Genomic DNA, 11,405 nt, shown 5'->3' with positions numbered 1-11,405 from the left:
ATAGATTTGTTTCTGGGCTCTCTATTCTGTTCCATTGGTCTAAGTGACTGTTTTTATGTCAGTGCCATGCTGTTTTGACTACTATAGCTGTGTTACATATTTTGAAGTCAGGTAGTGTAATGCCTCCAGTTTTATCTTACTTGCTCAAGATAGATTTACCTCCTTAGAGTCTTTTGTGGTTCCTTACACATTTTAGGTTTGTTCCTCTATAGCTATAAAAAAAATGCCATTGGAGTTTTAATAGGGATTGCATTGAATCTTAGATCTCTTTGGGTAGTATGAACATTTTGACAATATTAATTTTTTCAGTTTTCAATCCATGAACACAGGATGTCTTTCCATTTATCTGTGTCTTCTTTAATTTTCTTCATCATTGTTTTCTAATTTTCAGTGTCAAGTTTTTCATGTCTTTGGTTAAGTGTATTCCTATTTTATTCTTTTTGTTGCTGTTGTGAATGGAATTGCTTTCCTAATTTCTTTTTCAGATAGTTCATTCTTTGTGTATAGAAGCACAATTGATTTTTGTTATTTTGTATTCTGCAGCTTTACTGAATTCATTTATAAGGTCTAACTATCTTTTGTTGATATTATTCTTTAATATTGTTTTAATGATTGAAAGATTGATCTGTACTGATATTCCTGTTTTATTAGTGTTTTTTTGTCTGACCTTGGTGATTTATGTTTTTTTTTTTTTTTTGTAAGTCTTGCTAGGGACTTATAGATTTTTTGAGATATTTTTTAAAGAACTGCTTTTTGTTTCACTGATTTTTTTCTATTACTTTCCTGTTTTCGATTTTATTGAGTTATTCTATCTTCATTATTTCTTTCCTTCTGCTTGCTTTGTGTTTAGTTTGCTCTTCTTTTTCTAGTTTTGTGAGGTAGAAACTTAGAGAAATGATTTCAGACTTTTCCTCTTTTCATATATATATACATATATATGACATTTATATATGTCATAAATTTTCCTTTTAACACTGCTTTAGCTGCATCTCACAAATTTTGACACATTTTGTTTTCATTATTATTCAGTTCAATATATTTTCAGATTTCTTCTGAGATTTACTTTTTGATGTTTAATTATTTAGGAGTGTGTTGGTTACTTTTCACATATTTAAAGATTTTCCTTTGTCTTTCTGTATTGATTTCTAGTATGATTCTCTTATGACCAGAAAACATACTTTGTATAATTTTAATTCTTTCAAATTTATTGATTTTTAAAAATCATCTAGGATATGGTCTATCTTGGAACATTCATGGATGTTTGAAAAGAATGTGTATTCTGCTATCTTGGGGTGGAATGCTCTAGAAATCATGCTGACTGACAGTATTGTTCAGTTCTTTATCCTTGCCAATTTTCTATGTAATAGTCCTATCAGTTGCTGAAAGAGAAGTGATGAAGTCTCCAACTATAATTGCGAGTTTGTCTATTTTTCCTTTCACTTATTTCCTTTTTTTTTTTTTTCTGAGACGGAGTCTCACTCTGTCACCCAGGCTGGAGTGCAGTGGCATGATCTCGGCTCACTGCAACCTCTGCCTCATGCGATTCTCCTGCCTCAGCCTCCCGAGTAGGTGGGACTACAGGCGCACAGCACCATGCTTGGGTAATTTTTGTATTTTTGGTAGAGGCAGGGTTTCACCATGTTGGCCAGGCTGGTCTCGAACTCCTGACCTCAAGTGATCTGCTTGCTTCAGTTCCCAAAGTGCTGGGATTACAGGCGTGAGCCACCAACATGTGTAGATGGCACGTAGTTGGGTAGTGTATTTCTATCTATTTTTGCCAGTCTCTGTCATTGAACTGATGGATTTAGATTAGAATTGATATTTAGGGTTTAAGTCTGTCCCTGTATTACTTGTTTTCTGTTTCTCATTTCCTTTTCTTTTCCTTCCTGTAGATTACCTCAGCATTTTCTAGAATTCCCTTCTACTTTATTCATGTATTTAAAAATCATATAACCTTGTATTGTCCTCCTGGTGATTGTACTCTCTCTCTCTCTATATATATATATATGCACACACACATATACATATATATAGATGTAACTTATCATAGCCTCCTCATATAAAAATTGTACCACTTTGAGTGAAGTATTGCATGTTTACTTCCACTTAGGCCCCTTGACACTTCCTACTTTTTAAATAAAATGTTCCTAAGTATTTTACATTGAGCACTACATCATATGGTGTTAGGTTTGCTTCAGCCATCAAATACGATTTAAGAAACTTTCGAGAAGGTGAGTCTATTGCCTTTACCTCTATTTTCACCCAGTGTGCCAGCCTGCTAAGACTGCCGTAACAGCATACCACAGGCAGGCAGCTTAAACAACAGAAATGGATTTTCGCACAGTTCTGCGGGCTGGAAGTCCAAGATCAAGGTGCCAACAGGAGTGTTGCTCGCGAACCTCTCTTCTCGGGGTGCAGACGGCTGCCTTCTTGCTGTGTCCTCACATGGCCTTTTCTCTATGCAAGTGTGTCGCTGGTATCTCTTCCTTTTCTTATATAAACAACAGTCCTCCTGGATTAGGGCTTCACCCTCATGACCCCATTTTACCTAACAACCTGTTTACGGGCCCTATCAAGAAATACAGTCACATCGGGGATTGGACTTTCAACACATGAATTTTAGAGGAATGCAATTCAGTCCAGATTGCTTTTTTCTATTCAGAAAAAAAAAACAATTCATGAATTTCTGTGTCATCCTTTTGCAGGGGCCATGTTAATTTTCTCTGCATGGTTTCAATTTTAGTCTAAATGTTGCCAAAGTCATCGTGCCAATAGGTTTTTGAATACTTAAGTAACTGCTATTGACTGAGTCTCTTTCTCACCATAGAACTTGGAATTTAGAAATTTTTAATGATATAGACTCATTTTCAAAAGCAAGTTAACGTCTCTTCATCTCAGTTGACAGGACCTCAACATAACCCTAAAGCATTATACGTTTACCAGTGTATTGGTGCAGTTGGTGACATTTGAATTAGTCTGTAAATTAGATAATAGTATTATGGCAACATTCAACTTCCTGAATTTCGTCATTTTACTGAAGTTATGTAAGGGAATAACCTTTTTATTGGGAGATATATGAGGAAGTTATTTAGGGGCTAAGGATCATTATATCTGTAAATCACCCTCAAATGATGAAATCTGAACATAATTAAGTGCATATGCAAGTATCTACACATATATGTAAAGAGAGAAAGAGAGACGTGAAACATGTTTTATGAGACAATGTGACAAAATGTTTACGACTGATACATCTAGCTGAAGGAGTCATTTTATTATGACTGCAACTCGTGTAAGTTTGAAATGTTTTCAAAACTAACAGTTTGAAACTTACACATTAAAAAAAAAAAACCCCACTTTACCTGGAGGTATCATGCATTCCAAGATAAAAATAGAATGAGTTCTACTTTTTCTTCTGTAAATACTATTATTAGTAAAGCCAGATTTACTAGAAAACAAAATTACGATGTGAACCTCAACTGTATTCAGTAGTCAGTGCGTGTTTCCAAGCATGGATAAGAGTGTCAGAGAATTAATAATAATCAATTGTTATTGATTTCCTTGGGATATCTTGGGAGACCGAATGGTGTTGTCTGAGATGGGGGATGCGGGGAATGTGGGCTAACCCTAAGCAAATGGACGAGTTTACTTGGAGTTAGAAATAGTTTGAAACAAAATCTGGAAGCAAAGAAATTTTCCGCAGTTGAAGACTGGAAGAAAACCAACTAGATTCCTGTACTCAGACAGACAATTGGATAGTGTTCTGATTAAAGTGGGTAGTTACTTATGTAAACCCTTGAAAACAAGGACACGTATTTGAGAACTCAGGTAACTAATTTGACAGAGCATTTCAGAGCAGTGAAACATTCAAAATGGGTTGGGAAAATGAAAACATAAAAAAGAAACAGAGGCCATGCACTGTGGCTCATGCCTGTAATCCTAGCACTTTGGGAGGCTGAGGCAGGAGGATCACTTGAGGCCCTGGTTTGAGGCCAGCCTGGGTAAGATAACAAGACCCTGTCTACACATACACACACACACACACACACACACAGACACACACGTAGGCAGGTCTGTGGCCAGGGCGTTGGGGCCCCTGTTATAAAGGACGCAGATGAACGGTCAGGTGGGGAATATGCAGGGTGAGGTCTGAAGGGTTCTGAGTGCAGCAGCTGGGGGGTGCCACCCTCCTGGCACCTGGATACGTTCACTAACCTGGAAGCTCATCAAATACAGTTAGTAAGAGATTTTATAGAGGTTGATTACCAGCAACCCCACCCCCTTTCCCAGAGGCAGGTGGGTGAGGCTGAAAGTTCCCACCCTCGACTGGCATGGTGTTTCTCATGCCCACCCCATCCTGAGGCTGTCCCAGGACCCAGCCTCGCTTACTTTGTTAGCAGGCACTCAGGTGTGATGGGAAGGGGCTCCTGGCCAACACCAAAGACAGCCCTGACACTCAGGAAAGGCGTTTAGGGGCTGTGTGCCAGGAATGGGGGACAAAAACCCAATTTATTTAAAATAAAATTTTTTAATTTAAAAATTGTTTCAGAAATTTAAAAAAAATAATTTTTTTTTTTTACTTTTGAAAGCTGTTTAACTTTTTTTTTTTTTTTTAAATGAAATAGATTTCTTGTCATTCCACAGGGTGGTAGAGATCAAATCCAGGATGGAACATGAGGGCTTAACCCTAACCCTAACCCCTAACAGGAAAGACCTCTGCTTCTCAAGCAGGGGAAGCACCCCCAGGAACTGAGGAGAAAGGGGCCCTTCAAGAGCAGGTAGTGCACAATTCCTGGGCATTGACTGCACCTGAAGATACGTGCAAAAAACCATTCTTCCAACGAGAAAGCAAACACAGGTACTTTAAGCAGTAAAAGGAAAGTTAATGAGATTTTTGAGTAAAACATGTGACTTCAAAGAGTTTTTTTACCCTTGAAGTGAGCAGAGTCCCAGATGTGCTGGGCTGTGAGCTTGCCTTCCTCTGACACTGGTGGGTCTTCAGGGAAGCCGGGGAGAAACTGTATTAGTCTGTTTTCACCCTGTTGGTGAAGACATACCTGAGACTGGGTAGTTTATAAAGAAAAAGAGGTTTAATGGACTCACAGTTCCACATGGCTGGGGAGGCCTCACAATCATAGTGGAAGGCAAAAGGCATGCCTTACATAGCCGCAGACAAGAGAGAGTGAGGACCAAGCAAAAGGGTTTTCCTCGTAGAAAACCATCAGATCTCGTGAGACTTACTCACTGCCATGAGAACGGTAGGGGGAACTGCCCCCTGTGATTCATGTATCTCCTACCAAGTCCCTCCCACAACAAGTGGGAGTGATGGGAGCTACAATTCAAGATGAGATATGGGTGGGAACACAGCCAAACCATACCAGAAACACTACCTTTTTTTTTTTTTTTTTTTTAAAGATCTATAAATATAAAGGCAGTGTAGAAACCTCAGGGAGCCTGGACTTGGCACAGCCTAGAACTAACACAGTTCAGATTCGCTTTGCCTGGAGGACTGGAAGGATGGGCCTGCCTGGGGCATGAGAGACCAGAGCTTTCTGGCAAAAATCCTCAGCCCAAGGTTAGGTACAGTGCAAATTTGGTCCCAGGACATCAGGCCAGTTTGAGAGGCCCAAAGAGCTATGCCTGAGTCCCGGAGGCCATTGGATTATTTCAAGAACATTAAACCAAGGTGTGTGTTGCAAGAAATTTCGCTAAGGTGTTTGTTGCAAAAGATACATTAAAATCTTAAGTCCTGGGGCCTGTGAAGTGGCCTTCTTTGGAAATAGGATTTTTGCAGATGACATCGAGATGTGAGCTAGGATGAGGTCATCAGGGTGGGTCCTAATCCAACATGACTGATGTCCTTACTGAAGAACATCTGAAGAGGAGGAGAGACACACGGGGTCATGGCTGTGTGAAGACGGAGGTGGAGACCGGGCTGACGCACCAGCAATGCCAGAAGAGGGAAGAGGGGAGGGAAGCTTCCCAGGAGGGAGCACGGCCCTGCCGATACAGTGATGTCAGGCTTCTGGGATCCAGAACTGTAAGGGAACAAATTTCTGTTGTTTAAAGGCACCCAGTTTGTGATGCTTTACAACACACCACAAATGATGGATGACGAATACAGCATCCATCATAACACAGAAGCCCAGAGACCCAGCAGCCGCGACGGCGCGCTCTGGCAATTTCCAAAGAGACCGCTGCTAGCGTCCCAGCGGTTATATCCACACTGAGTTAGACACTAATGAGGTTTGGGACACAAGACCCTGAAATCTGGCACCTTGCACATTCCCGCAGTTCACTGCCATCAGGTGACGCCCGCTCTGTGCACTCACCCTCTTCCACCACTGTCCGCTCTCCATCAAGCTTAGCCTAAAGATACACAGGCCTCCCTGTGCCTTTTGGTCTTCACATCTAAAGGTGCCTGTGTCATGTAAAAATTACATACAATGAAATAAATTCACCTGCTTTTCTCTTGTTTATCTGTCTTTTATGATAGGCGTCTCAGCCATAAACCTAGCAATGGGTGAGGAAATAACTTTTTCTTCCCTTACAGAACTGGATTCAGCACCGCAAAACTGAAACCGCCTCCAGGAAAGAGCCTCCTGCGAGAACGCAGAGGCTTGCCTTTCTCTCCTGTCGCTGAGAGTCCCTGGCTGGCTTGGGGACCCCATGGTGCTGCTCGCTCTTGCCTGGTGCTGGTGGGGGCTTCCTGCTCCTGACCTCATACTACCTCTGCGGCAGAGGGCCTGGGACAGAGGGGATCCCTGCCCATCCCGCCAGCCCTCTTCTCAGGAAGCTTCTGGAATCTCCACCCAAAAACTTCACTGACATTCTGCTGACCAGAGCGTGGTCATATGGCCACCCCATCTCACAAGGGGGCTGGAAAAATGCATTTTCTTCAGCTGCGCACCTTATACCCCACAGCAGTACTACGGGCCTGGTAGTGAGGAAGAGGATGGGTAACGGAGGTTAGGTCAGCAGCTAGCAGTGTTGGCCACCAGGGGAGAGTCACAGCCACTTTCTGGGCCTGGTGGTGACTTCACATTGGTTGCCAGGAGGAGGATTTTGAAGATACCGTAAGTGTTAGTAATAGTAACGCTGCTACGGAGTGCTAGGAATGATGGCAGCTGGGGCTGGAGCTCCTGCTGGGCTGGGGAGAGAGAGCCTGGCTGCGCTTTCCAGAATGCCCGTGTTGACGTTTATTCTCTTGTTTCAGTTTGTTTTGCTTTGTTTGTTTTACCTGCAGGCCTGTCGAGCCCTCTTGTAACTAATTCTCCAGTGTCTGCCGTTGAAGGTGTCCAGTAGCTAACTTGAGGACTCTGTCGTCCCCTCTTCATTTGGGGGAATTTCCTCTACTTACTTGAAACATTCAGATTTTCCACTGTCAGTTTTGGGTGAATGAATTATGCTTATTACTTTTAATAAAAGTCTTCAAAATCTCATCAGTGCCATGTCTTTTTCTTAGGCCTTGAAAATCATTCTTGGTTTATTTTTGAGAAATATTTAGGCCAGGTGTCGTGGCTCATGCCTGTAATCCCAGCACTTTGCGAGGCTGAGGCAGGAGGATTACTTGAGGCCAGCCTGGGCCACATATCGAGATTCCGTCTCTACAAAAACTAAAAAATTAGCCAGATGTCATGGTGCATACCTGTAGTCCCAGCTACTTGGGAGACTGAGGTGGAAGGATGACTGGAGCCCAGGAGCTTGAGGCTGCAGTGAGCTATGACAATGCCAGTTCACTGCAGTCTGGGCAACACAGTGACACCCTGTCTCAAAAAAAACACCAACATTAATTTAAAAAAATTCAAATAGTCATGAAAATCGTTCTTGATTTCAGTTTTAGAGTGCTGCTTATTATTTTGAAAGACTTAATCTTAGTTAAATTGTATGTTCTGTTTCCAAATTTCTCGTTACTTGTAACTTAAAATTGATGTCTCCTTTATATATTGAAATGTCGTTTCTGAGATATTTCAGTCGTGAGATTTTTTTCGGTTTGGTGCTATTCTGGTGTCTAATAATAATCACTTAGGAAAAAACACAAAGATAATTTCCCAGGCTTAAGTGTTTTTTTTCTTTAGTAGATTCAATGTACCTTTAATTTCACTAAATACGTATTGAGAGATTCACTTCCCATTTTTACACAGAGCCCGTCATAATGTCCTAATTAATAAGCGCGCTCCATATGCTTGGGACTAAAGGAACAGAAAATTTTCCTGTTTGGATAAAAATCCTGATGCTCATGTTTGACAGCGATACATGCTATTTTGGGGAATTTAACAGGATGAAGCGATGCCTAGCGACCCGAGGCTGCATTTTTTTCTGCCTTGTTTGATGCACACACCCCCTCTTGTTCCCATACCAGCCCTGCCCCTCAGCAGCCGCATGTCCGCTGTGCATTTTGTGTTTGTCGTGTACCTGTGCAAAGCCCATGTTGTTCCGTCTGCATGTTCTTGTCTCCTCTGTTCCTTTTTTCCATTCAGTGCCTCCAGGTCTCTATGTCTGTCTCGAATCCGATGCTTCTCAGCACTGCACCATCATCTGTGGTGAGGCTTCCACTCCATTTTCCTTATCTGTTGTCCCTGGATGGTTTAGATTTGTGAAAGGGGCATTAAAGACAGGTCAGAGTAACCAACTGTGGTAACATCAGATGGAAGAGCGGCCCAGGCCAGGGAGACCCTGTGCAATACCTCAGGTGGGAGTAAGCCTGCCGCTTGCAGAGAACAGAAGTCAGGCTGGCCTCACTTGCACCCAGGGCATGGCTATAGGAGGATGCATAGAGGTAGAAGGGGCCAAATTAGACAGCCCACCTCCCTGAAAAGGGACTCCTGAGAAATTGAAAGGCAGAAATGGTCAATTCTCTTTAACCAGCTAAAGCGTTTGAAATTCCCACTATGTGCCAAGTTTTCTGCAGACTGTGTCTTCACCCTTACAATGGGTTCAGTGTTGTGGTCCTTACTGTACTGATGAGGCCTAGGAGGCTCTGAGCTGAGTCACTTATCACAGTTACAGGAAAAGAGCCGGCCTGGGATTTCCACCCAGAACAACTCCACTCGCCCATACAGGAGCCCCTGCATCTCCACAGTGCAACAGACCGCAAGACCCTGCTGTCCTGAGTGACGGTGAGTTGAGCCAGCCATGAAGGACCTCTGGGTTTTCTCTCAGAGATGACTGAAGGAAAAGAGTATGGGCAAATCTGAAAGGAGATTAAGAACTGAAATCCCCAGGCCAGGCATGGTGACTCGCCTGTAATCCCAGGCATTTTGGGAGGCTGAGGTGGGTGGATCACTTGAGGTCAGGAGTTCAAGACCAGCCTGGCCAACATGATGAAACCCCATCTCTACTAAAAATACAAAAAAATTAGCCGGGCATGCTGGCACGCACCTGTAATCCCAGCTACGCGTGAGGCTGAGGCAGGAGAATCGCTTGAACCTGGGAGGTGAAGGTTGCAGTGAGCAGAGATTGTGCCATTGCACTCCAGCCTGGGCGACAGAGCAAGACTCTGTATCAAAAAAAAAAAAAAAAAAAAAACTGAAACCCCCAAAACTTGTGAAACCAGCCCCAAGAATAACAGAAACAAATGAGGAGAGAACTATTAATATTGCAGTATATCTGATACATTTGTATAAACTTAACCAGAAAATAAAGGAGCTAATGCAGTAGCTGGCGTCTGTTACGATGAAACGCTGTCATGATACAGAAGAGCAGCCTCTGGAGCCATCTGAGCAGAAGCCCGCTAGGGAAGCAATGGGGCCACGCCTCACAGCTGGGACTGGGAGCCACGCCTCACAGCTCGGACTGGGAGCCACGCCTCACAGCTGGGACTGGGAGCTCCCACTGACATTTGGTTTCCGAGCCACTCCGGCTGCGCTCGCAATCTTAGCCTTGAAGTCCAGTAGGGACCTTGCACCTTCTCTCTGGATGGGCCCTAACAGTGCAAAACAATAGGGTACATTTTCTGCTTTTAAAATTGTAGTGAAAAATTGGAGGAACACACTTGGCTGATAGAATGAATAAAGTGTGGTAATGAAGAATATTTGTAAAAAGATCTGTCTCATTTCCCTCTAAGGGCCTTCTTTCTTGACTCATAGAGGAAAAGAAGTGTCAACAGTGAGAAACTGCAGAAAAACTACCCAAAGGACAGGGAGGGTGAGCTGCTTGGGGCTCCTGAGTCATTTCTGCAGGGTCTCTGTGCCTCCTTCCTTCCTCCCCCACCCACAGGGTCTTTAGACACCCTGATTGATGGAGTCGCTGTGAGCCTGAGAGAAGGCCCAAGGTGTTGGAATTTCAGAGTGAAACTCAGAAGAATCGATAGTGGAGAAGAAAAGAAAGGAAGCAGATCCAGCTTTCTTCATCGTGAAAACAGTAGTGGAGCCCGGCCGAGGCACTGGGTGAATGTTAGTAAAGGCCAGGAGTGACCTTTACTAACCTGAAAAACAAGTCACAAAGCCAGCTGTGCCTGGCTTCATCTTCCAAGAGCATGTCAGGGATCAGTGTGTCACCTTATTAATATTGGAGCATCTTAGGGTCCATGCAAATTCCTGAAACTCATGGAATTTAATGAACAGATCTTCCTCCAGGGACTTACTGTCCTGGATTATGAAAACTACAACTGGACTTTGCTTACTTTATTCATCAGGCTCTAGGTGACCCATGGAGGCTGCAGAATTCTGCCGCCGTTAAATGTGTACTCATAAACACAGGGATATACCAACTTAAACAGCACACAGCTCTTCGGTGGACAAGGAGGGAGTTTGACAAGATGCCTTGGTAGGGAGTCATTTTGACCATAAAATTCTATAAACATAAGTATTTAGAAATCTAGGGACCAGGTTACAACCAGCACTCTAACTGGATTAACTGGAAACACACACACACACACGCACACAGAGGCATTTCATTGATGAAACAAATACTGTCATATAACTAATACAGTCTAGCTTTAAATCCTATTCATCAAGCAAAGAATCCGATGGTAAATTGGGTGCATGTTTTGGGGCTGTCTGTAAGATATCCCAGTCTCTGTTTATTTCCAGTTGCTCTTCCCAACCCATACTCGACTATAGCGTGTCCCTCAAATGGGCTACACCATAGCAATCACCTGCGCACTTGATAAAAACACACAGCGCCCAGGGCTTTCCCCTAAGATTTTGATTTAGGGGGTCTGGTTGGGATGCAGAACCTGTATTTTTATCACACTTCTCATGTCATTCCTTTGATTCTGATGATTAGGTAAGTCTGGGAAATCCTGACTTAAGTAACCTGCCCACGACTATTGCTGGCCCAGTTACATCTCGTTTAAGTGAAATTACATCTGGCTTAAATGAAATGATGGTTCCTGATCATAGCACTGATCCTTTGGAGCACCGAATGAGAACGCATTTGGATTGATCTATAATGGTTTCCTCATC

The 11,405-nt window shown here is 42.9% G+C and overlaps 1 non-coding gene across 1 annotated transcript; it reads right to left on the bottom strand.

The window, feature by feature from the left end:
* Window positions 1-2,660: 2,660 nt before the first annotated feature.
* On the bottom strand, window positions 2,661-2,764 carry LOC112440188 (U6 spliceosomal RNA). Its single transcript, XR_003028376.2, has one exon. It is a non-coding gene; the product is annotated as a U6 spliceosomal RNA (small nuclear RNA).
* Window positions 2,765-11,405: the final 8,641 nt, after the last annotated feature.

The sequence above is a fragment of the Pan paniscus genome, chromosome 5 (assembly GCF_029289425.2).
Source record: "Pan paniscus chromosome 5, NHGRI_mPanPan1-v2.0_pri, whole genome shotgun sequence".
Classification (NCBI taxonomy): Eukaryota; Metazoa; Chordata; class Mammalia; order Primates; family Hominidae; genus Pan; species Pan paniscus.
The sequence above is the reverse complement of the archived record's forward strand: the minus strand, read 5'-3'. Positions and strand labels throughout refer to the sequence as shown.